This window comes from Triturus cristatus, chromosome 4_1 (genome assembly GCF_964204655.1).
Source record: "Triturus cristatus chromosome 4_1, aTriCri1.1, whole genome shotgun sequence".
Lineage (NCBI taxonomy): Eukaryota > Metazoa > Chordata > Amphibia > Caudata > Salamandridae > Triturus > Triturus cristatus.
This window is the reverse complement of record NC_140585.1, coordinates 1,243,090,493-1,243,114,756: the sequence shown is the minus strand read 5'-3', so window position 1 is coordinate 1,243,114,756 and position 24,264 is coordinate 1,243,090,493. Positions and strand designations below refer to the sequence as shown.

At 50.0% G+C, this 24,264-nt stretch overlaps 1 protein-coding gene across 1 annotated transcript in view; it reads right to left on the bottom strand.

Moving 5' to 3' along the window:
• ESPL1 (extra spindle pole bodies like 1, separase) overlaps positions 1–24,264 on the bottom strand; it is a 470,161-nt gene that overhangs the window by 19,466 nt on the left and 426,431 nt on the right. The gene's annotated exons all lie outside the window — the stretch shown is intronic.

Below are 24,264 nucleotides of genomic sequence, written 5' to 3'. Positions count from 1 at the left end.
GATGTCGGGTCGCGGGCTGATTTTCAATGGGAAAATGTACAAAACTGTAGCAAGCCAAAAGAGTCGATGATGCCGTGAAGATTGAAGTTTGAGATCTTGTAGAGGAGAACCTGAAAGCAGAGGGGACAGAGTCGGGGTCACGGCACAGTTACCAGGGAGCTCAAGGAAAAGAGCCCTTCAATGTCGGGTGCTTCAAGTGGAAAAAGTGTAGCTTGGATCTGCAGCCACGGGCTCCGGGAGGCTTCAAGGAAGGCCAGCTTCTGGAGGGCGACTGTCCCACGAAGGATGAGGGTCGCTGCGGTGTTAGTGTCCGGATTGGATCCACTAAGCCTTAGCAACTGCAACCCACGCAAGATGAACAAATCAGCTACTGGTGCAGACCCATGAGGTCTGTGAGAGGTCTCCTTTGAGGAGACCGTAGAGCAGGCCTGGAGCAATCAGGGGAACTCTTAAAAGTAAGGATTGTCCTCCGCCAGGGCCCACAAGTCGAGAGACAAGGGACCGTGGAAGGCAGCAATTTGGAGTGCGTAAAAGGGTGCCCACGGACCACTGCAGTGAGCTAGGGCGCTGATCTTTGGCACAGTTGCTGCTGAGAGGTTGGCTCAATATTGGGCCAAAGCACAACTTCCCCACTGGTCAGGGTCGTGTGCTATGCAAGAGGTGGCCGGTGTCCTGGGGGTATCGGGGATCTCGACCCCCACGCGGTCCACGGTGCTCAGACTTGCTGGGCACGCTCACTGGCCTCTGGGATGCTAGGTAACCCACCTCAAGGTTGAGAGGAGTCGTCGATATCCGAAGGAGCAGCGAAGTTCCAACCGGGTCACTTGCAGTGTTTCAGGTGCCTGCCAAGCAGGGGGGTAACTCCTTTACCCCAAGGGAGATTTCTTCAGTCAGCTGGGCAGCAGCTCGTCGAAGGTCAAGTCTGTGAAGTCCAAGATTAATCTGATTCTCTGGGGACACGTTATTCACCTTTATCCACAAGATTAGGGGAGTGTCCAGATCAGTGTCCACCAATGGTAGTTGAGGCGGGAAAGGGTGGCTACACCCTCTCCCCTTTGTGTGTTTCCCGCCTGGGCGAGGGGCAGGATGCCCCTGAACCTGTTCCAGGCGGTGTATGCAGAATGTAGGCACTGTAGCAGCCTACGTGAAACTCTGAAAGGTATCCTATGGTGCACCCACCCAGTTCCAATCCACATAGCCTGTCTGGGAAGGTGCTGGCACCTCCCTGCAACAGGATCCCTTTTGTCCAGCTGCCGAGGCTGGGGTTTTGCCCAGCAACAGGCAGCCAGAGTCGTGTGGGTGGCGAGTAGCATCCATTTTGTGATACGTGTGCACTTTTAAATTGATGTCTAAATTCTGCCGCTTTTCCCGTATCGCCCCTCTAGCAGGGGGGCATCATGCCCTCATGCCCATGGCTGGACTGGGGGTATGATTCCTACATGTTTGACACCAAACACGATATGGTTCTCTGTAGCCATTCTCAAGTTATCACGCTATCGCGATATACTGATAATGCGGTTAAGAGTATATGGTATGGCTACACTACAAACAACCCAGCAATGGTCTTTACGAGGGTTGCAGAGGGGCCCTACTCAGGTAGGGGGCCCTACTCAGGTAGGGGTCCCCCCTCACACATCTCAGCACCCTGCCTTGTAGGATTAGCAAGGCCTGCTTGAGGGGTGACCAATGAGAATACATGTGTTGTACATAGGTGGGATACAGGGTACCTGTATCCCTGTAAGGGGGTGCAAGCACCACCTTACCCAGACTACAGTAGTGGTCTGGTGGTGTCATTTGGTATGGCTGTCCCAGGGTGGCACAATAAGTGCTGCAGCCCTGGTAGGCCTCTGAGGGACCCATGCCCTGGGTACCTAGGGTACCATCTACAAGGGCTGACAGGGTATCCTCAGTATCCAATTGGGTTGTACCTAGGGTACTCATCAGTTTTAGGGAGGAAGCAGATAGGCTGGGGTCCTGGATAGCAGGATCCCAGCCAGACTAGTCAAAAACCATCCAAATACCAGGCAAAAAGTTGTGGCCAACCATATAGTCAGATTCCACCTTCCTACAGGGTACTAGGTCCGGCCTCCCCTCCTGGACACCTTCAGGGGTTGATTGTGGTCTGATTTCCCCATAGTTGTCAATGCAGGACTTGGTGCAACTAACCCGGAGTTGTAGCCACACAGAGTGAGCACCAGGGGAACAGGTGAGCAGAGGCAAAGAGGGCAGACGCACCCAGACGTGGACACTAGCCACACTCCTTAGGGCCAGGCGTTAACAGACCGGTCGTACTTTGAATTACAGGGTACTCCTCCACCCCGAATACTGATGAAGAAGCCAGGAGATGACTAACCAGGGCAGACAGGTAGGCAGCGTACGAACCATCTATGTCCTAGGTGCAGAAAGGTCTATACACCATACACCACCAGTTCTATATGGCCTCACGCCACGTGGTGCTGAAGTTCAGGATGGCAAACAAGCAATGTGAGGAGCCGTCCATCGCCGCCCAGTTAGCAAGATATGTGAGGGGCCGCACTGGCGTCTCGACTATGCTGCGCCCGATGTGTAATTCGTGGCAGGGCTGGGGAGATCAGTGAGGCCCAGTCAGCACACTCCATGCAGCGCCGATCACCAGCAACCCAACAACAGCCAATAGATTCCCAACCAGCAAGGCCACGGGCCTCCAATCCTCCCCAGCACACGCGGAGAGAATCAGACACCGCACCTCAGCAGGGGGAACCAGGCTCGCCGGGCGCAGTGACTCACCTCTCCCAGACAGGGCACCCACCTCACTGCCGGCTGGCTGCGCCGAGTCGTAGAGCACGCCAGCGCTCGACCTCCGTCCCAGGCCCACGCAAGTGCAGATCGCTGCCAACAGCACCACGCTCCAGCGCAGTGCGGGACAGCAGTCAAACACCCCGGGGGTCGCACGAGACGCAGCTCCGCAGCACACAGCGGACCTCTCCACACGATCCAGGCGATGGCGGCACACCTCCCTTAGGCCGCAGCGCTGACGGGATCCTTCGGCATGAATCTGTGGCAGTTGCGGTGCAGGTCAGTGTATAATGAACAGTTCGTCACTGCCCTGAGGTATTCCACCACCCAGCATTTATGGCGCAGCACTACCAGAACTACGGGATGCAGGCAAAATGAAGGATAGTAAGCGAGTAACCGAAGGAGCTCGCCTAGAAAGCGGCTATCTTAGAGCATGTCTAGCTCCGCCCCATCCCTTGTAAACAGTTGAATGAGTTTGTCATACAGACGATTAACAAATATTTTTAAGTTTGCAAAATCGACACTTAGAAACTTTTTCAGCCAAAACCAGTCGATGTTATCCTATGGAAGGAAATTCAACTTATAGGTTAAGTAGGTTCTCATAACTTTTGTAATCCAGTGCTGGGCTCCTAGGTTCAGCACTGGGACATCTATCTAAAACAGGTAAGCAATTACGTTTTCACAGTTGGTGCGATTTTTAAAGAATATTTGTAGTTTGCAAAAATCGACACTTGGAAGAAATTTCGCAGAAAAATAGTCAATGGTTTCCTATGGAAGAAAATTGGGTTAGCAGTCGGTATGGTTGTAATTACTTTTCAGGGTCAGTGTTGGGCACCAAGATCCATCACTGGGATCTCTCCTGATAGCAGGTGAGTATTTTCGTTCTCGTTACTCGGTTGATTTTAGGTGAATATTTTAAAGTTTAGAAACTCCACACTTAGAGGAATTTCCAAGTGAAACCAGTCAATGTTACTCTATGGAAGAAAAGAGAGTGATCTGCTTTTGGGTAAGTACTCAACTGGCAGAGTTAAGGTTCTGGACATAGACTCAGGGGTCTCCCAGGGTCAGGTAAGTACAGTTGTTACACCCTCAGCGGCACAGGGGCAGCCGGGTGCAGAGTGAGTTGTACGAGATACTTACCTTCGGTAACGATGTATCTGGTAGAGACTATTCTTGTTGTTGTTGTAATAACTTTATTTCGGTCGATAGACCATAAAAAGTACAAAAACATTGAAGAAAAACAATGAATAAAATAATTAGGACAATTAAGTTAAAAAATTCTGCCTAATACGCCACATATATAACAGGTAGCGAGAAACCGCAAACACAATGGGAGGATGGGTATCGTAAGTCAGTATCCTGCAAGCCTGTGTAAAGTGCAAGAAACCCAGGTTCCTGCAGATAGGGATCAGCCAGCGTTTCCTAAATACAGAGTAGGCAGGACAGAAAAACAGAACATGAGAAATGTTCTCAATATTATAGGTGCATGCGGGGCAGGCTACAATGTTCGATTTGGTCCACTTAGAAGTAAAAGATCTTATAGGAAGGGTGCCGTGTCTTAGCTGAATATACAACTTACGGGCAGCTGGAGGTTCAATTGAATCCATGAATTCCTCGGCCTTAGGCTCTGTTTTTATTAGGAGGAACTCAGATGACAGCCTACCCAATAAAGTAGAACTCATTAACGTCTGATGGTTTAGCGTATGAATATGAGCGAGGAGTATATTCTTAGGTATCCTAGCACAGTTAGTCTCCGGAGTGTCCCATAATCCGGGAAAGCCAAGCAGAGTACAAACTGCGCTAATGTGCTGGAGCCAAGGGATCGCTTTAGATCTAAGAATAAGCCAAATGTCAGAAAATTCAGCTCTATAGTCAGCCAATTCAGAGACAGACCACAACCTCTTCCAGTACATAATTGGTCTAGCGCTTATGATCTCCTCTATTGGGATCAACCCAAGATCAAATCTGAGAGGGATCAATGGCGTGCTAGGCGGAAGACCAATTAGGTTTCTGACAAAAGACTGCTCCACCCTTTTAAGATCCAGGGTCTGCTTGTGCCCCCAGAGTTCAGCCACATAAGTTGCTGCCATTCTTGCTTGATGGCTGTATATTTTAAGTGCAGGGGAAACCGGCCTAAAGGTGGATTCCTTAAAAACTTTGGTTAGTCCCCCCGCTAACTGAGTTAGCCTAAGCGTAGATCTAGCAATCTGCTTGTGCCAATCAAATCTCTCTGTAAGGGTAACGCCCAAATAGATAAATGTTTTGACCCTTTCCAAGGGGCTACCATAAAGTACTGGGTTAGGGCGTGTGCGCTTCGGGGGGTTGAAGATCATAAACTTTGTTTTTCCTATATTGATTTCCAACCCCCGGAGATGACAAAAATCTACAAAACCGTCAAGGATTTTTTGAATGCCCGATGATGTTCTGGACAGCAGAAGTGTGTCGTCCGCGAACATCAGAGCGGGCACTCTACCTGTAACCAGTCTAGGAGCGTCATTATTGGTCACACCATTCAGATGTTCAATAAGGCCGTTGATGTAAAGGCTAAAAAGGGTGGGTGCCAAGACACACCCTTGGCGGACTCCTTTCAAAACAGGAAATTGATCTGCGAGTTCACCATGACTTCCAGACCTAACCTGCGCGAAATTATTTAGGTGTAACCTCGAGAGAATGGCTAGCAAATAGGGCGGGAGACCCATATCCGCAAGGACTCTCCAGAATTTCCCACGTGGGACCAGATCAAAAGCAGCCCGCAGGTCCACAAACAGAAGGTAGAGGCTGCCACCCTCCACCTTGGCTGTTTTCCAGTACAGGACCTGCAGGCGAAATATCTGGTCTAGGGAAGAAGTACCAGACCTAAATCCTGCCTGGAGTGTAGATAGTATCCCCTTTCCTCGATCCAACCAAGGATCCTATCCAAAATAACCCTCCCCATCAGCTTTTGTGATGTATCGATTAGGCTGATGGGTCTATAATTTGAGGGGGCTAGGGGACAGCCCTTTTTTAGGATCGGCACAATTTCTGCTCCTAAACAAGTAGGCGGCAGATCATCCCCCTGCAAGATACCATTAAATAGGGCGACTAGATGAGGGGCCCAAATTTTTGGTTGTGTCCCAAACAGATCCCCAGGCAGTTTATCCAAGCCAGGAGCCTTATTTGGGAGCAGATTTCCTAATGCAGTTTCTACCTCACGCATGGTAATTAATTCATCTATGGAAAGGTATGGGCGAACAGCAATAGACCTAACAAGCTCTTCGGTTCCACTAACACTATGGAATTGCTGAGATTCGATGGTATTAACGACCGTATCGCCACACTCAGAAATGCCATAGAGGGCACAAAAATGGCTTTCCCAGATGGAAGGGGCGATATTGGGCGCAGGAACCGAGCTGTGCCCACTAAGTCCAGTTGCTACTATGGACCAGAATAATCTGGAATTATTGTTACCAAGTGCAAAACCCAGATTCTCCCACTTAGCAACTTCCCATTCCTTTTTAGCATCACTAAGTGCCTTTTTATACGCAGAACGATATACCTTAATGGCTTCCCTGTTGTTGGTTTTTAAAGCTCTAAAAAGAGCCTTCCTGGTAGCCCGACAGAAGGCATTATACCACTGAGGGGACGAAGTCCGAGGGCAATTAACCCTTCTCTCAGGGCAGAGAATATCCTCAATTACTGCTACCAAGTTAATATGGATTTCAGATGCCCTGCCTAGGTGACCAAATTTCCCCATTTCTTCGATAAATGGGATAATAGTCTTATATAAGGCAGCAAGCTTGAAATCGGACATCTGGAAATCTGGCCATTTAACTCTACGTCTACAGTTTGTTATAATTAGAGGCACAGTGGCAGAGTGATCATCCAAAGTTTGACATTTAAGCCCAAAGCTCCCTATCTTAAGTAAGAGTACCAGGGCATTATGATCACTGTCAATTCTTTCAATAACTCTGAACTCATGCACCTTGTCCCAATGCCTAGCCTCTAAAAAAATGTAGTCAATTACCGAGGACTGGGTGTGCCGATTAAATGTTGCATTCGCTGGTCTGTCAGGTTCCACCCTCCCATTGCAGGCTCGTAGTGAGGTTGTAAGCACAAATGACTGCAATTGTAGAACTAACGGGGTCCAAGCCTTGACCCGAGAGGTCAATGGTTGGGGAATGGCCCACAGTGAGTCAACGTCATCCGAGCCACCCATATTCAAGTCCAAGAGTGGCTCAAAATGACAGTTGAAATCACCACCCAGAATTAACACAGTAGAAGGGTCCATTGACTGAATTAGGGTCAACAAAATTTCACTGGCCTCTGACACAAGGCCCCGCCTAACTGGCCTTGAATATACATTGAACAGGGCGATGTTTGGCCCATTTGGTATAGTCCGTAATACGCACTGAACGTCCGGCGAATTAGTTCTAATTTGTAGTGCCGTGACTCCCAAGTGCGTGCCAACCCATATGGACAATCCCCCCGTGGGCCTACCCCTCTCACCCTTACTGGCCACAATATCAAATGTAGCAAATCCCTGGGCTAAACTGCTTTTTAATGCCCAGGTTTCTTGTAGCATACAAATATCATGGAGGGCCATAAAGGAGCCCCACTCGGGGATAGGCAATTTACTCTTAAGGCTTGCCACATTCCAGGAAAGAATTTTAACATGGCCAGTCGGTAGATCTTGGCTGATTGAATCATGGAGCAAGGAACCATGGAGGTCATTGATCATGGCAGATCCAGCTTCTAATACAGGCACGTGCTTATGAGACGATGCATACTGATCAGAAGAAGAAGAAGGAGCAATTACAGGGAGGATAGATTGTTCTAGGGAGGAAGTCTTCATTAGGGAAGTTAACTCAATATTCTCACCCTGTTGCTCCATAATGGTGGGCTTATTAATTAGAAACCCCCCCTGTCAATCGCAATCATCAAAGCCTGAAAAGGCATCAAATCTGTTTGCAACTTCCAGTGGGGTAAATAGTGGCCGATAGTCTATCCTCCTAAAACCATTTCGATGACTCCTAAAAGGTACAGTGACCCAGTCGGATGCGTTTTCACAGGCCGCTGGCATTGGTGCACGAGTTATATACTGATTATCAGAAGATATGGATGGTACAGGCTGGTATATCTGCGTTCGTGCTGAAACCCCGGAATACATCATGTGAGAGACTGAGGATCTTGGATAAAAATATGTCAATTCACGAGGCATAATAGACCCGCTACTGTTGCCCGAAGTGTGGTTAAGAATGTGAATGACAGCTCTAGGATCTCTGAAAATAATGACAATTAAATCCCCCTCAATGTCCTTAGCTCTACGTCCCAACTAGGGAAGTCGTCGGACGTGCAATATCTCTCCATTAACATTAAAGGGAAGGGGCTTGTTTAAGGTAAGCCAATGCATGGTTTTATTTTTAAGCTCAAAGAACCCTTCCTTTTTACCCTTTACCAGTATCGGGACTCTCGTGAGCACTACCACGTAAGGGACCGCTTCTGGAGGTAAATTAACTTGATGCCTCAAATGGTCCACTGTCCTAGCTGGAAGAGTACCTCCCTTCTGATCTTGTATGATTCCTAATACAGGTTCTTTCACTCCCCTTATTACTTCACCCAAATCGTTTTGTACTAGTTGTTGTTGAGCTGCATTGGGGGGGTATAACCCTAAATTGACTGCCAGGGATATCCTTACCATTTTCGCTTATAAGCATGGGAGGTATCACTGGTACTACAGAAGGAGGGGGCACTAGGTTTACAAAGTCTTTGAGTACCCCCATATTATTAGTAATAGCCAGTTCAAGATCCCCCAACCGTTGCTCCATCTTTTTTAATCTTTCCATTATGGGTAATACGAATGACCTTAAAAGTCGTTCGATACTCTCCAGAGGGGCAACACGCAAAGCTTCGTTAGACAAACAATGTAAAGGGCTAATTGGGTCAAGTGGGGGGAAGTGCCGTTGAAGCAAAAGATGTAGGGTCAGTGCTTATTTCCGTAAGGGGCACTGTGGATAAAATAGATGGTACACTAGACTTTGATACAGTATCTACAGTGGACCTTAATCCCTTTCCAAAGTCAGAGGGATTAATCTTGCTTCTTTGTAAATCACCTACCCTCTTTCTTCTTTTAGAGGGAGGGGGTCTTTGGGCTTTGGATACAGCTACCCTCCCGACCTTTTTAGCAACCTTAACCTCTGATAGAGAGGAAACCATAATCGTATCAGTTTCCTTGGTAAGAGTCCTGGAGGAAGTTGAATTATTAAGAACATGCACATTGTTAAACATATCGGGTGATGGGGGGGGGAATCTCGTAATAATGTGGGAACATTATCTATAGGTAATAACTCCTGGAAAACAGTAAGAGGGCTTAACTCAGAAGATGTAGTATGGGGCAAAAAGTCCGTGGGCAGTCTGTTTTTTATACATTCTACGGAACGACGTCGCTCTGCCCTGCGTTCGGCTAATGCAGTCTCCTTCCCAATATCCAAAGCGACCCTGGTGAAATAGTCATCCAATGTACCCTTGTTTGTACCTCCTACAATTGGGGGTAAATGATTATTCAGAGTCTCGGCCATAGTAATCAAATCGGCACAGTGGATCAGTACTCACGTAGTCCTCCGCGATTTGTCAATGGATGGGCCCGGTCCGGTCTCCTCGTGCCTCTGAGGGCCACAGAGGGCCCGCCCTTTGCCCGGGCTTAGCCCCGCTCGCGTCCCGCTTACGCGAGATCAGGCGTATCCAATATAGGATCGGGGGAGGAGTCGGGAAGAGTCCCCCAGCTGCTGATGATTTCGCCGCACAAAGAGCAGGGAGTACGCTGGTCCTCGCAGTCCCGGTATAGATAAGCTGAACTACAAACACTCGTCCCTCAGAGGTAAATGCAAATGTCCACGCCTGCGAGCGGCACCTACGAAGCGGGGGCCGCGAGGCGTTATATGGCAAAAGAGGGAGGGTCGGGAAGAGTCCCCCAGCTGCTGATGATTTCGCCGCACAAAGAGCAGGGAGCACGCTGGTCCTCGCAGTCCCGGTATAGATAAGCTGAACTACAAACACTTGTCCCTCAGAGGTAAATGCAAATGTCCACGCCTGCGAGCGGCCCCCGAGAGACTATTCTAGCCGCAGATTCCTTCATGTGGAATTATCCCCAGGCGTGAGACTGGATCCGGAAACTTTTTGCCACAGCATCGCTGCGCACCGGGGGCGGGGCGAGATCATGCAACTCCGCCCAGGCGCCGTCCGCGCACTTGACGTCAGCGAGGTCACATAAGACCCGCCCCAGCGTGCCTACGTCCGTTTTCTTCGGAGAACTTTTCTGCACCACAACGCGGAATCAACAGATAAAAAAACTATGGAAGCATGGAAACAGTGTGCGAAGAGCAGAAAAATTGGAAAGAAACGGTGACCAACAACACCACCAGAGTAGTGCCAACACCGCAGAACCCAAGGGCAGGGAAAGAAGAAGAAGCAGAAACCTGCGCTGTCATCCTGCCAGCAGATAGACAGCCTACTGGCCCGGAGGCAAAGAACATGCGTAAAGTCATGGAACACGTAGTAAAACCACTCTCTCCCTCCCCCCCCCCCCCCCCCCCAATCTCGAGCAAGGAGCCGGACCAGTCCCAAGACAGACAGGGACAACAAACTTCCAAGCCACCCCAACCTAGAGGGCAGCCACCTACAAGGGACATAGGCAAGACCTGGCCAGATGACCCTTAATCAGAGGATAGCAATGGAAGGGAGGGAGGACAGGGATAGAAAGCAATCCCCCTCAAAATTGGAGTAGCCAGAGCAGCAGGGCACCGGAACCCCATCCTCCAAAGATCCAAAGGAGGAATGAACCGCCCCCAGACGGAGCCACCCGTCAAGAACAAGGAAGGCACTCCCAGGAGACACAGCCCCCCACCGGGAGGCGAGTACCGAAGACCAACCCAAGGGTCCTCGCAGAATAGGGGAGGGCCGTGAAGGAATCTGCAGCTAGAATCGTCTCTACCAGATACATTGTTACCGAAGGTAAGTAACTCGTACATCTGATAGAGACTACTAGCCACAGATTCCAAGACGTAGAATAGATACACTAGCAATACCCACGGGGAAGGAGGGTCTGCGGAAGGACCCCACCAGCCAATGCAGAACAGAGGGCCCCACAGGGGATCAGATCTGTGGACCAGGTAGAACCTCGCCACTGCCAGGCCAAGGGAACCCCGACCAGCAGAACCCCACCGACCCCAAGGGGAGGTAGGAGGGAAAGAAGGCTGAAAAGGCTCGTGCCCTCATAGCAGAGGAACCAAGGGCAAGGACGGAGAGGACGAAGCACCCCACTCCCCTACAAGGCAACATAGCTCTGCCCAAAGCCAAGGCAGGAAAGGCAGGAGAAGAAGAAGAAGAAGTCTAGAGGACCCAAGGAGACTAGGGAAAGAAGGCGAACCCACTCCAGATGGAAAGCAGTCCGCCAGCCAGAACTGCGCTGGCAGTCAAAGCTGCTAGAAGAACAGCCCGAGGCCCAGGAAGGCCGAGTAGGCGACGCCTGGCAAGGGATAACACAGGATCATCCCAGACCTCAGGGCAGGGAGAGGAGGAGATGCCCGGGCACACCATTACGAGTGGACCCGCACACGACCTCAGGAAGCAAAAGCAACGTACCTAAATGCCATGGAGAACAGGCACCCGAAGGCGACCAGAACCCTCTAGCAGAGCGCAAGCTATATGACAGCTATCACTACCCCACATAGGGTACACTAAGTCCCAAGATATGGGAACCCTCTTTGGAAGAACTTCCGCAGCAGAGGAAAAAACAAGAGCCACGGGGAAAAAAACACCCCCCGCTGAAGGCTCAACAAGCAGCCCAAGCAAAGCAAAAGGCTCAATCTCAGGGCCAAGTCTGCGCAACAACTCCTGCAGAACCCACACACCATCAACATAAGGGCCGACCAGCAGCCAACAATGCCAAAGTCCCAAGGAAGGACGCAAACTGCCAGAAAACACTCCACAGCCAGAACAACCAGCCTAAGAAGGCCCAGAAGCAACCCAACTCAGAAGTCACTGAGGAGGGGATGGAGGAGGAGGATAAGGCGGAGGAGGAGGAGGATAAGGCGAAGGAGGAGGACGGAGCCTTGCCAAGAGCCTTTGGATGGTGGTGTTGGCCAGGGCATGAAACAGGTCGCCATCAAACGGAAGGTCCATGAGCCGCTCCCGAATATTCTCAGGGAATACTCAGTCCCGAAGCCAAGCATGGCGACAGAGCGACTGAGGAAGCCATGGTCCGGCCCGGCCCAGCGCCTCTGAGATGTCCAGAGGGGAGCGGAGAATAAACGCCGCAAGCTCCCGGCCATCCAATGCATGATGCTGTAAGTCCACTGGACCAGACTCCTGGGACACCGCAGATCCCAGAGACTCAGCTGAGTCACAAACAGGAGGAGGTCCTAGCCAGCACACACAAGGTGTTAAGGGCCCGCAGGTTGAGGTGAACATGCTACGCCCCCAAAGTCCAGCCAGCGGGCCTCTCGGGACGGCGGAGTTAACAGTGGCGGCAGGGAGGGAAAAGCCGTCCACAAAACGGGGCTGGCGGCTGAGGGGTGAAGGGAAAGACACGCCAGGTCACAGCGCTGGGAGGTGCCCACACAGAAGATGCTGAGGCACCGGGTTCCCCAAGGCAGGACGCTTCCAAGCCTCCATCAAGGAAGAGAGGAGCGAACCCTCAAAGGGAAGTAAGATTTCCCTCCCACCAGAGCCCTGGTGGAGGACTTCCAAAAGATGGTCGACCGGAAATTGAGCCACCGGGTCACCCATGCACAGGATGCCCAGAGCTGTGGACACCGCGTGAGCGAAGGCCGCCTCCGCGTTGGAGAGCAGCTCCTCCGTGGGCGACTGCTGCAAACTATGGCAGTTCGAGCTGGAATGTTCCCAAAAGAAGTAGGATCAAGACTGATTTGCATATGCAGATGTTGACGGGGGGTGAATGTTAGACTTGTTCCTCATTCTGTCCATCATTTGTTTCTTTTGCTTTGTAGTTTCATTGCTAGGCATTGCAAGTGAACAGAAAGCCATCTTAAAGGTCTACATTTATCAGTAAGAGATACCCAGCTACATAATGGCTTTACTACAAATACTGATGTTTGAGGTCATGCATCTTGCCTTAATAAATTAGTACTGATGCCAATATCGGATTTATGCATTCCTACGAGTCACTTAGTGTATTGGCTTACTGGTATCGTACAGCCTGCCACCACAGACTAGTTTGACCCCGCTACAGATGAGAGCCCACGATCTCAGAGGCCAGGAACAATGCTTGATCACACCTCCATCAAGATGGCTAGCAGATTAGCATCTCAAGGCCAAAGTCTTCAAAGCCTCTACTGCCTTTCAAATGCACCCTTCGCTTCCCACAGACCTGGGGAACACCACCCGCCTGCACATTTAGTACCAGAGGAGTCAGGACATTTATTATTCAGGAGGCGTGTTTCACTTACAGGTTAGTCACACCTCTAAGGTTGGCTAGCTGAAGTAGAAGGCTAGAGGAGTGTTTAACAATCTTTATTTTGGTGAAAATAGAGCATTCTGAGTCAGGGTTATGCCCACTTCCCAGAGAAAGTGGTCATATAGGGGGTGTTGTCACCCTAATGGTAGGTAGCCCATTGACTACTACCCTATACATCTCTAAAGGCCTCTAAATTGAGTTTTTAAGGGTCCCCAGACACCAGAGATTCAGATGTATTTACCTCGGAACAGAAGGAGGACAAAGAAGAGCAGTCACCGAGAGAACCGAGGACCTACATCGCGTTTGGTACCAGCAGACAAGCAGTGTTTGGTGCCTTGACAATGGCAAAGACCCTACTTGTCCAAAAGCTGTGTCTCCTCCTACACCTGGAGGACTGTCCAGCACTTAGTCAACCATCTAGCATCTCCCTGTGGGGTGGAGAAGCCATCCGTCTACAGGCACCAACTACGCTTGTCCGGTGCATTGTTTTGCTCGCCATTTGGCCCACTAAGGGAACACCACGCCAGGAAGAGGTTTTTGTGGTTTTAGGAGGTCATAACCATCTCTGTCTTGAGATGCTAGACCCTCCAGGAGCCCTTTGCATAAATACCTTGGGTACCAGAGCACTTGCAGCAACCAAGGTTTGTAAAGTGTCCAGCCAGGACTTCACCGCCATCAAAGCCAACCTGCAAGAAGAGGGACTTCAGGACAGACGAAGCTCACACCGAGAGTGGCCCTGCTGTCTTGTTTTTCTCCCCTCGACAGGTCAAACTGAGAACCATGAGAGCCTCCAACAAAACTGGCCAGCCAGCCAAACTCCTCAGTACCAGAGCCCCACAGCCGGTTTTCACCACAAGGGACTGCGCCCACTTGTTTTAAAGTCCCTCATGAGCAGAGCCTCCTTTTGGATTCTGCCAGAATTGCCCCCAAGTCCCCCTTGCAGCCTTTATTTTCAGGGGCCAACTGACTTCAACAGTGTAGCGCTCAAGGCTACCAACCAGACCAGGACACACTAGGGCAGGTAAACTGAAACTGCTGGTGGTTCTTTTGGACCGTCATGCCCTAGCACCTTAAATTCCAAGGACACCCCGAACATCGACTACAAGTCTTTCCATTACCGCGTTCAAGGCTCATACCTTAAAAAACGTTATTTGTGTATTATAATGTTTTCTTGTAAGATCTGTATCGCCGAAAGTGCTTACTTGATTGATGATCCTTATGTCTAAAATTATATGAAAATCTGTTATTTCTTTTTATAATCTGTTACAGATTTCTTGAGTGTATGAACCATTTATTGGCTCTGTGTGTACAACAAATGCTTAACACTCCCAAACGAAAAGCCTAAGCTGCTTGACCACAATACCAAATGTAGAGGACTTAGGATTATTAAAGTAAGCCCCTGCAAGCCAATAAGGGCCATCTGGACTTTTTGCATGGCGTGTCTTTACAGCAGCCTACTACACACAAAAAAGCCAACTTCCTACACGGAGCAATACTGTTTAAAACTTTTGTATCCAGTTTGTAGCCTAGGTATTTTCTAATGATGTGGAATCCGCAGTTAGAAGTATCCATCAGAAAAGGCACCTCATAGCCTTTTAGCATGATTTGTAAGACCCATGTGTCGAAAGCGAGTCTACGCTAACCTGTGAGGAAATGATGAACCCTACTACACTACTGGTTGGGTATGCACTCCCAAGTGCAAAGTAAAGTTGTTTGTTAGTTGCTGTAGAACAGGAATTGGAGGACTGGTACCTCTGTTGGTCTGTGTGTTGCCTATTGGATCAATGTCAACAACCTTGAAAGGACTGAATTGTCAGTTGCATTACGGGCTGGAAAGGCTGTATCTATACACAAGTACTCCAGTATATCCTCTAAACTGCCAGAACAGTAGCAGAAACTATTTGGGAGTGGTCAACAGCCACACAAAACGCACTGTCTGTAAAGCATTCCCGACCGGAGTCCACCTTCTCGTCAAACAGGCGAGAGCAATCAAAAGGCATGTTCAAGAGGGAGGCCTGAACTTTGCTGGAAAACCCAGCAGACTTCATACAGGCATGTCTACAGACAACACTGCTACAAAGCACCATGCCTAGGCAATTTGTCGTATTCTGACCTGAGCAGATAACTAGCTTGCCCACATCCTGCAATCATGTACTGCCTGGGGCAAAGAAGCACTACGATCATCTTGGACTGACAGCAAGATGCCACTGGCTATGTCCTAAAGTGCATGTGTGAAGTAGCTCACCATGGAAAATTGCATTCACAGATCAAGACAATCGAAAAAAAAGATGTGTTTGCCAAAAGGATCAATATTCTTGGATTCTCTTTCCGAAGGAATTGTTGTTAATTATGATTCATTTTATTTGTCTAAGCCTGTAAAATAAGGCTCTATGGAGTTGGGTGCTTGGTGAAAAAACATGGGTCACCAGACACAGTCTAGGAGATCTGGCAACTCGCTATTCGCAGGCAGGCAAGAGTATTGCTGTGACCAACTAGTCAACAGAGAATCTGTGGAAACATCATTAACTGGAAGTGGGGTCTCAAGTGTTGCTATTACAGAATGTCAAAAATGTGTTTTAGTCTAAATTGAAGGCAGCTGCATTTTTCTAGGATCTCAACTGTTAAACAAGCATTGCAAATGAGGTCCCATGTAGTTAATCAAGTTCTTTCAGGAGAGGTATAGAGCCCTTAGGCGTTCTGTATATCAAGGTATACAGCATTCATATTATGACGGGGGAGCAAGTCATTCCCTTCGCTCTCATCAACATCCTGGCACAGGACAGTCACAATCAAAAAAGATAATGGAGCCTACAGTTGCGACGTCCTAGAGGCAAAGGGTCAGAGTTAGGCTGAATGACAACTGGCTGCTCTTTTGTAATTTGTAGCTCTAGTCCAGTCAAGATATTGCGGACTTCGGTGTTTCCAAAATGGGCAGATACCAGATTAGCCTATGGTGCTAGAGGTGGCAGAAAGACATGGATCGTGAGGGGCATAGTGGAAGTTTGTGCCAGGAAGGGACCCGCCTTAGGTAACCTGAAGAGACCCTTGTGGTTCTGTGGCGCACAAAGGCACACCAAATGGAGCAGGAAGCAAACTGGAAATTTGTAGCTTGGCCTCTTTGAAGGAGTTAAATTGTTGCAGGAGTCAACAAATCCTAGGGAAATTCAGGGTGTCTGGACCAACTGAGGAATCTGTTCAAGGGTTGTTGACCTCAAAAGAGTGAGACTTTAGTTTGTGACGTCCTTGCGCCTTCCTTTTGGCAGGAGACTGGCGAGATCGGGGGTCAAGCTCTGCTTCACTTTTCTATGCTGCGTTAGGATTACAGGAAGACTTCGAACAGGAAGTGAAGCACTCGCAGAACCGGCCAGTGACCAGGATAGAGGCCTTAAAGTCACTGACTTGGAGCAGGACCTACGCTTGGGTTGAGACTTTTGTTCAACATACAAATTGAGCACATGATCTAGAATTACTTTTGGGTGCATGAGCACACATTTATCACACTACTTTGAGTTGTGTCCCAAGCCCAGACACCAAAATTGTCTTTTGCGGTGGGTCTGTAGTTATCTACTTCCTGGAGTTTGTGTGCCATGAAACTGTCTTTCAGTGGGAACATCGCTCCCCAGCACACCAAACCGTTGGGGACGGGCCTGGGGGTGTTCAGAAAACTTTAAAGTCCAGAGAGAGCACCAGAAGTTGCAGAAAGAAAGCAACTGATATTAGTGGGCATGGCTGGCGTTTGCTCCGTCACTACCAGAGGGGTGTGGAGCCAACACAGCTGCACGACATCACCTAGTCCCACAAAGACCACTGCTATGAGGAAAAATAATAAATTGCTGCCTCCAGTCTGGCACCTGGGGGTTATTCTAAAGTGAAGAATATATGTTAGAAGTATCCATCAATAGTCATGGACTCTGCTGTTGTGGGAACACCTTCATGGTAACCAGATCCAGAAAGTCCAAGATACATGGAAACCTCTGAGCAGACAGTAACAATATGAAAGTGATTTGATAGTACCCAAAATAAGCACGCATTCAGCAGTGAATCCCAGACCTCTGCAAATATGCCACTAGTGACATGACCTTCGCAAAAGGGCTGCCAAACCAAAGGCTAGTACAGTGAATTCAAAGTGGTCCAAACAGACTATAAAATAAACATACTTTTAATAAGCCTACAGGTTCAGCCAATGAAAGTACATGTCCTATCTCTAGGAACTACATCCAATCCTCTGGCTCCAAGACCACCAGCGTGTTGTAAACTTTTCCTCCCTGACAAACAAGTTCAAGAATGAGATCTGAAAATTGGTCTCAATAACCACCCTTCTTGGGTGCTAAGAACATGGAATACAACCCAGCCCCTGCTCCACCTCTTACAAGAATGTGATCGCTACCTTGGCAAGCAACAGTTGTCCTCAAACATGTGTGCCCCAACAAAAGAGCTACAGAGCCACGACCGACCTTGCCTAGGTTCAGAAGTCGCCGATAAAATGTACATTTGACTTTTTGAATCGCCTGAAGCACTGCGCAGGGGTCAACGTTTTTTTACATGATAGTCCCGAAGATGGTCTCATGGACAAAAGCGTAGAGACCGAAACGTCGACCTTACCACTTCTTTCTGGCAAATAATATGATAGAAAGTGTTTACAATAGTGACATTGAAGGACTGTATAATCACATTTGCTTTCCTCTTGTTACATTGTGTATGTAATTGTGTAGTACCCTTGATGAATTTCAAAAGATAATTTTTTTTATATACACCCGTTTTTCTGTTTCTCTGTATATACTTTTGGTTGTGTGTGAGAAAGTGGCTCTGTATATACTGTTCCCAAATAGGTACAGTGTGTACTGTCCCCAGAGGTTTGGCAGAGGTTAAAGTTGGATATAACCTTACTCTCTAAAGTGGTAGCTTGGTCGAGCAGTAAGGCAGTATCAGAGGACAGTGTAAAGCATTTGTTGGACACACTCAGTCAGCAAATGGTCTCACACTCAATAACTGAACTCTAGGCCAATGCTTTATATAAAAAATATATAGGTTTGTTTTATTTTAGAACCAACAATAGGTATTAAAATATACTTCTCTGAATGAGATGCTTTAGGTAAATACTTTTGCAATATGCAATTGGCTTTTGTGAATACTGGTTACAGGTTGTTGCAATAGACAACACAATTTCAAACACAATAATGCATTGAGCTCAATGAAAGTTTTAAGTTATTTGCAATAGATTACTTTCAGGATTACTTTTGTAACTCCAAGACTGGATCCTAGATTCAGTCCTGGGACAGTTCTTAGAAACAAGTGATAAAAGTCGACTTAGTTACTGTTGTGATTTTTAGGCAATATTTTGCTATTTTAAAAGTTGACACTTAGAAGAAATTTCATAGAAAACAGTCAATGATTCCTTATGGGAGAAAATTCAAGTTGCAGGTATAGTATGTTCGTTACTTTTGTAATCCAGTTCTGGGCTCCAAGACTCAGTACTGGGACCTCTATCTAAAACAGGTAAGTAATTACGTTTTCACAGTTTGTACAAATTTTAAAGAACATTTGTAGTTTGCAAAAATGGACACTTAGAAGAAATTTCACAGAAAAACAGTCAATGATTTCCTACGGAAGAAAATTGGGTTAATGGTAAGTACAGTTGTGAATATTTTCCAGGGTCAGTGCTGGGCACCAAGATCCAGTACTGGGATCTCTCCTAATAGCAGGTGAGTATTTTCGTTATTCTCTTGATTTTTGGTGAATATTTTAAGTTTTAGAAACTCCACACTTGGAAGAACTTTCAGAAGAAGCCAGTCAATATTACCCTATGGAGGAAAATTGGGTTATCGGCTTTTGGGTAAGTACTCGACTGGCAGAGTTAAGGTTTTGGGCACAGACTCAGGGGTCTCCCAGGGTCAGGTAAGTACAGTTGTTACACCCTCAGCGGCTCAGGGGCAGCCGGGTGCAGAGTGAGTTAGGCCCAATGTTATCCTATGGGAGGCAGGGGGGCCTTGGTTGGTGGCTGCTGACTAGCAGGCCACGCGGCTGTGGGAGCTGGGCTCCTGGTCACTTGCTCAGGGCAAATGGGGAAGTAGATAGGTGTAGAGGTTACACTGCCAGGGCCACTCAGGCGGCTGGGTGCAAGGTGCTTTTGAGCCTTCGGGCGCTCAATGGGTTTCAATGGGAAAGCTCCTGGTTGAACAAAGGCTGCCAGCTCGGGGACGAAGATTCTTCAGGTGCTACCACCACTTCGAGAGGTAAATTGCGTAGTTGGAGGATAGGTAGGTACCCAGGAGTTGGGCACAGGGAGCCGCAGGGCGCCGGGTGCAGGGGTGCCTTCTTGGTGTTGGGAAATCTTACCCTCTGTTGATCACGGTTGGGGTACCTGTTTCTGAGGCTGCAGGCATCGTCAGGAGCGTCGAGGTGAGTCCTTGGGTGCCGGATTCGGGGTCACAGTCGCCGGGGGGACGTCCTTGGGGTCTTTGTTCACTCCGGCACAGGCCAGGCTTGGCGGGTGCAGACTGTGTGGGTTCGCGGTTCCTGGCTGATGCCAGGGATTAGAAGCTGATTTTGAGCAGAGCCTCTGCTCATGGGAGTTCCAGGTGCTTAGAGCCAAAAGGTAGCCAGGTGCTCCGGGGTTTGTGAGGTTGCTGGCCACAAGAGGTGCCGGGATGTAGCAGGAGCAGGTTTGAGGGTCGACAGGCCGGTAGGGCTGGGGCCAAAGCAGTTGGTGTCTTCCTCTTCTTGGCAGCTGCACGGCATGTCTTCTTTCTTCTTGCTCTAGGGGCGTTACAGGTAGGTAAAGGGCAAGGACCAAAGGGTCCCTGTCCTGGGGTGGGTACACCCCCTATTCTGCCACTCTCCTGTGGGAGGGGGGCAATAGCCTAGTCTTGATTGGGCAGGGCCTCCCATCTTCAAGATGACGAGGGCCTGGAGATGTGCTTCACCTCGCCTCCTCGCCTCCCCCACCTGAGGTGGGGTTGGCAGGCTGGCACACCCCCTGTCCTTATTTGGAGATTCCGGACAGGCTTGCCGCCTGAGTGGGGGCAGCAAGTGGCCTGGCGAAGCTCACAGAGGCGGCATGCCTTTGAAGCTTCCCCATGTCCATCCTGGGGGAGGAGACCTAGCACCTCGCCCAGGATGTGCATTGTTGCAGGTCCAGGAGAGCAGGGGCTCTCCTACCCAGGGGTCCAGCAACATGTCCGCTGTGTGGCAGCCTCTCAGACCAGACTTGGATTGTAGGTTAGGTTTCAGGGGGCATCTCTAAGATGCCCTCTGTGGTGCTTTGTACATTAAATCCTACACTGGCATCAGTGCAGGTTTAATGTTCTGAGAAGTTTGATACCAAACTTCTCAGTCTTCAATGTTGCCATTATGGTGCTGTGGAGTTCGTTTTTGACGACCTCTCAGCACCATGTACTCTTGAATGGCAGCACCGCACTTACATTGCCCAGGAATGGACCTGGGTAATGTAGGGGCACAGGGCTCATGCTCCTGTGCCCACACCACTGGCATAGGACACCCAGCTAGAGGGGTGGCTGATGTATGCCAGGGCAGTGTAGGTGGTGGGCATGGCACACAGGGATGTGTGCCATGTCGACTCTTTGTTTTGTCTTGTACGCAGGCACAGCCTGCAAGGGCAGTGTGTATGTGTTAGGGTACAGGGCCTCTAAGGGTGGCACAATGAGTGCTGCAGCCCTTGGAGGCCTTCACTGGTCACAAGGCCCTGGGTACCTAGGGTACCATTTACCAGGGGCTGACATGGTGCTAGGGTTTCCCAATTTGGGTTTGAGGTTTTTAGGGAAGGAACATAGGCCCTGGGCACCTGATTGGCAGGAGTCCAGGGCACACTTAGTCAAAGTACATTCAGCAAAAAGTGGGGGCATACCATGCAAGAAAGATAGCACTTTCTTACATTGTGATTGTGTCACTGGATCTTATTCTATACAAGGAACAAAAAAAACGTCACTTCTCAAAAAGGTTTTTGTAAAGAAATGTATTGGCAAGTTTTTAAATAACTCTTGCACCTGAATATATACTAAAAGCAATACAATTGAATATTATAAATAAATCCCTTGAAGGCACCCTTTACCCGCTCAGATCAACACAGGCACCCTCCTGAGAAGCTGCAGACATAGGGGACTCCGCCGAATCCCACAAGTGGCACTATCCAATACACGGAGTGTTAAGGGCCCGCAAAGCCGCACTGGTGGAGGCGAAGATATTGCGCCCCCAGGAATCTAACAAGCAGGCCTCCCGTGACGGGTGAGACAACACCGATGGCAGGGAGGGAAAGGCAGTCTTTAAAAGAGGGCCCCTGGTAGAGGGGTGAAGGGAAAGAGACCGGATCATGCGGTGCAGAAGTGGCTGGGGCACCGGGTCGCCCGTGGCAGGCCGCCCCCAAAAGAGAAGTGTGGAGCGAAGCCTCGAAGGGAAGAAGCAGCTCCCAACCACCAGAACACTGATGGAGGACCTCCACCAGAGGATCCGTGGGGAAATTAACAGCTGGATCGCCCATGTGCAAGATTCCCGCAGCCGTGGAAACCTCCCGAGCGAAGGCAGCACTCTCCTCCATAGAGCCCTGCGGCGGGGAAAACAGTTCCTCTGTGGGCGACGGCTGCAAGCTAAGGCAGCCATCCCCCAGTCCAACCGGAGGAAGGGAAGGCCAAGCCCAGGAAGGTGGCCCGATGAATGGGGAACCTGAGGTGCCTCTGGCGAAGACTACGGGCGCGGCGACGGCGAAGAGCCGTCCTTAGAGGACACCGAGGAAAAGCCACGATGCGGCGACACGTCTCCGGAGAAGATAAAACCAACAACTGCCGAACCTCTGAATAAGAGGGGGCGTCCAAAGACGAATCAACGACCCTACGCCGGCCCGGCGCCGTAGAGTCCGCGACCGGCGCAGAAGGGGATGCCGGAACAACCTCCGCCACAATGCACGGCGCTGGAGACCGAGGCCGGGCCGGAGCTGGGGAGGCTAAAGAAAGGCTCCGAAAAGGCGTTGACTCAACCTCCGACGCAGCAGCAGCCGGCGTGGAGGGACGAGGGGGGCCCAGGGACACGCCCGATCCCTAGCCGGCCCCTGCGGTGCCACCGGGGCCAGCATCCGCCGGCGCCTGAGCGGCGTCACCTCGGCCAAGGCCGCCACCTGCCCAGACGACCGAGGGGGACTCAAGGACACACCCCGAGCCCCAGCAATCTCCCGCGACACCACAGGGACCCCCGCGGGGGTTTGCAGCGAGGCAGAAGGAGGAAACCCCAAAGGGCTGCACCCCGACAGCACCACCACTTCAGAACCTGGAGCCGAACCGGTCGGTGACGGAGGCGAAGGCGAAGCCGCAGAAGTCCCCGCACGCAGCAAGGGATCCACAGACGTCCCAGGAAGGGAAGAGCCAAAGAGGCCTGCAAGACCGCTGCATAGGCCTCCATCTGGGCTCTGGCCTCCATCTGGGCTCTGGTCACCCCAGCGCCGGGGAACGGCGGATAGGGTGGCGGCGCGTGGGGCCACACCACCCACGGAGAACCCACACCCCCAACAGGCCGGGGACCGGGCCTCGAGGAGAAACTACGACACTTACCTGGTGAGCGACGCCCTTGCGGCCTGGGAGAGGGACTATGTCGGAGACGGAAGCGGCAGGTCTTGAATCCTTCTGCGGGTGATGGGCCTGGCGACGACGCCAACCGGGAGTTTCATCCGGCGCTCCCGCCGGGACTTCGGCTTCATTTGCTGACACACCTCAGTCCGTGGAGTCGTGGTGCTCCCCCAAACACCCCATGCAGATGGGGTGAGGATCTGTCGCAGACATCTGGCGCGCGTAAGACTAGCACGTCTTAAAGCCCGAAGGCATTCACACACTGTTGAAGAAAAACGCCTAAAAGCGGATAAAGAAGGCCTGAAACAGGCCAGGGACACGATCCGGATCCGCGTTACATGCGGAAAAGAAGAAAACTAACGTCAGCGCATCGGGGTAGGGCTTATGTGACCTCGCTGACGTCACGCCCGCGGAGTCCCGTGGTACCGCCCCCCGGCGCGCAGAGATGCTGGGCAAGAAAGTTTTCCGGGTCCAGTCTCACGCCTGGGGATAATTCTACGTTAAGGAATCTGTGGCTAGTAGTCTATCAGATCTTTAAGGCTCTCTGAAGTGAGATGTTGCTTCAGGAAATCTGAATCACCTATGCAGAACTGTGCCCTCTAGAAATTAGGTGACTCACTAGCACCATCTTGAAAGGGTTGAGCCAGGCCTCCATGAGGGTCTCAGTCTAGGTTTTACTGAATGACAACAAGAGCGCCATAGTAGAGGAGTCAAACTGCAGTATATGTCAGAAGACTGGCTTTTGTTTTCAAACTAGGCAGCTGAAAGTCTAGTACCTTATCAGCTCAACATACAACCAAAGCCCCATAGGGTGTATTCAGTTCCAAGTCAGATGAAGTGTCCGAACCATAGGCGTTTTCTAGGTCAAGATATGAGCCAGCACTATGGGGAGCAAATTGGCCACCTCCTCTTTGCCTTCATTGTGGGAAATGTTCTCAAGACCCTGTACAGCATGGAGTCAGAGCCATAGAAGGCCTCTCTATTAATCAAACACTCTCTGGGGCAAAGGGAACATGGAGTTTTCCTCACACCAAGGATGAGCTTTGTTTATAGTAAGCACCACATGAGGACCTTCAGCCCTAGCTAAAGTACGCTCTGGACCCAGAAGCATCTGGAACAAAAGCCATTGGAACTAGGGCTGTCACTGACAGAGGAGCAACCAGTACAAGTGGATATTGCACAAATGCACAGCCCAGAAGTGGAAGTGGAGGCGGCGGAGACCAGGCCCACAATGGAAGCCCAATTGGAGGTCTTGGAGTAGTGGGGTTTGAAAGCACACCGTATGGATCCAGTGGAATCATCTTTCTGCAACTCTTGAGTGATGACCCAATGAAATCTGGGAGCATTGGCTGCAGGATAGGAATCTGATAAATGTTGGGCCGAGTATAGGACCTCTACCTTGAGCATTAGCTTTGACGGCACGAAGAATACAGTTTGGACTTTATCACTTTTACTGGTCTCTCTATCGTC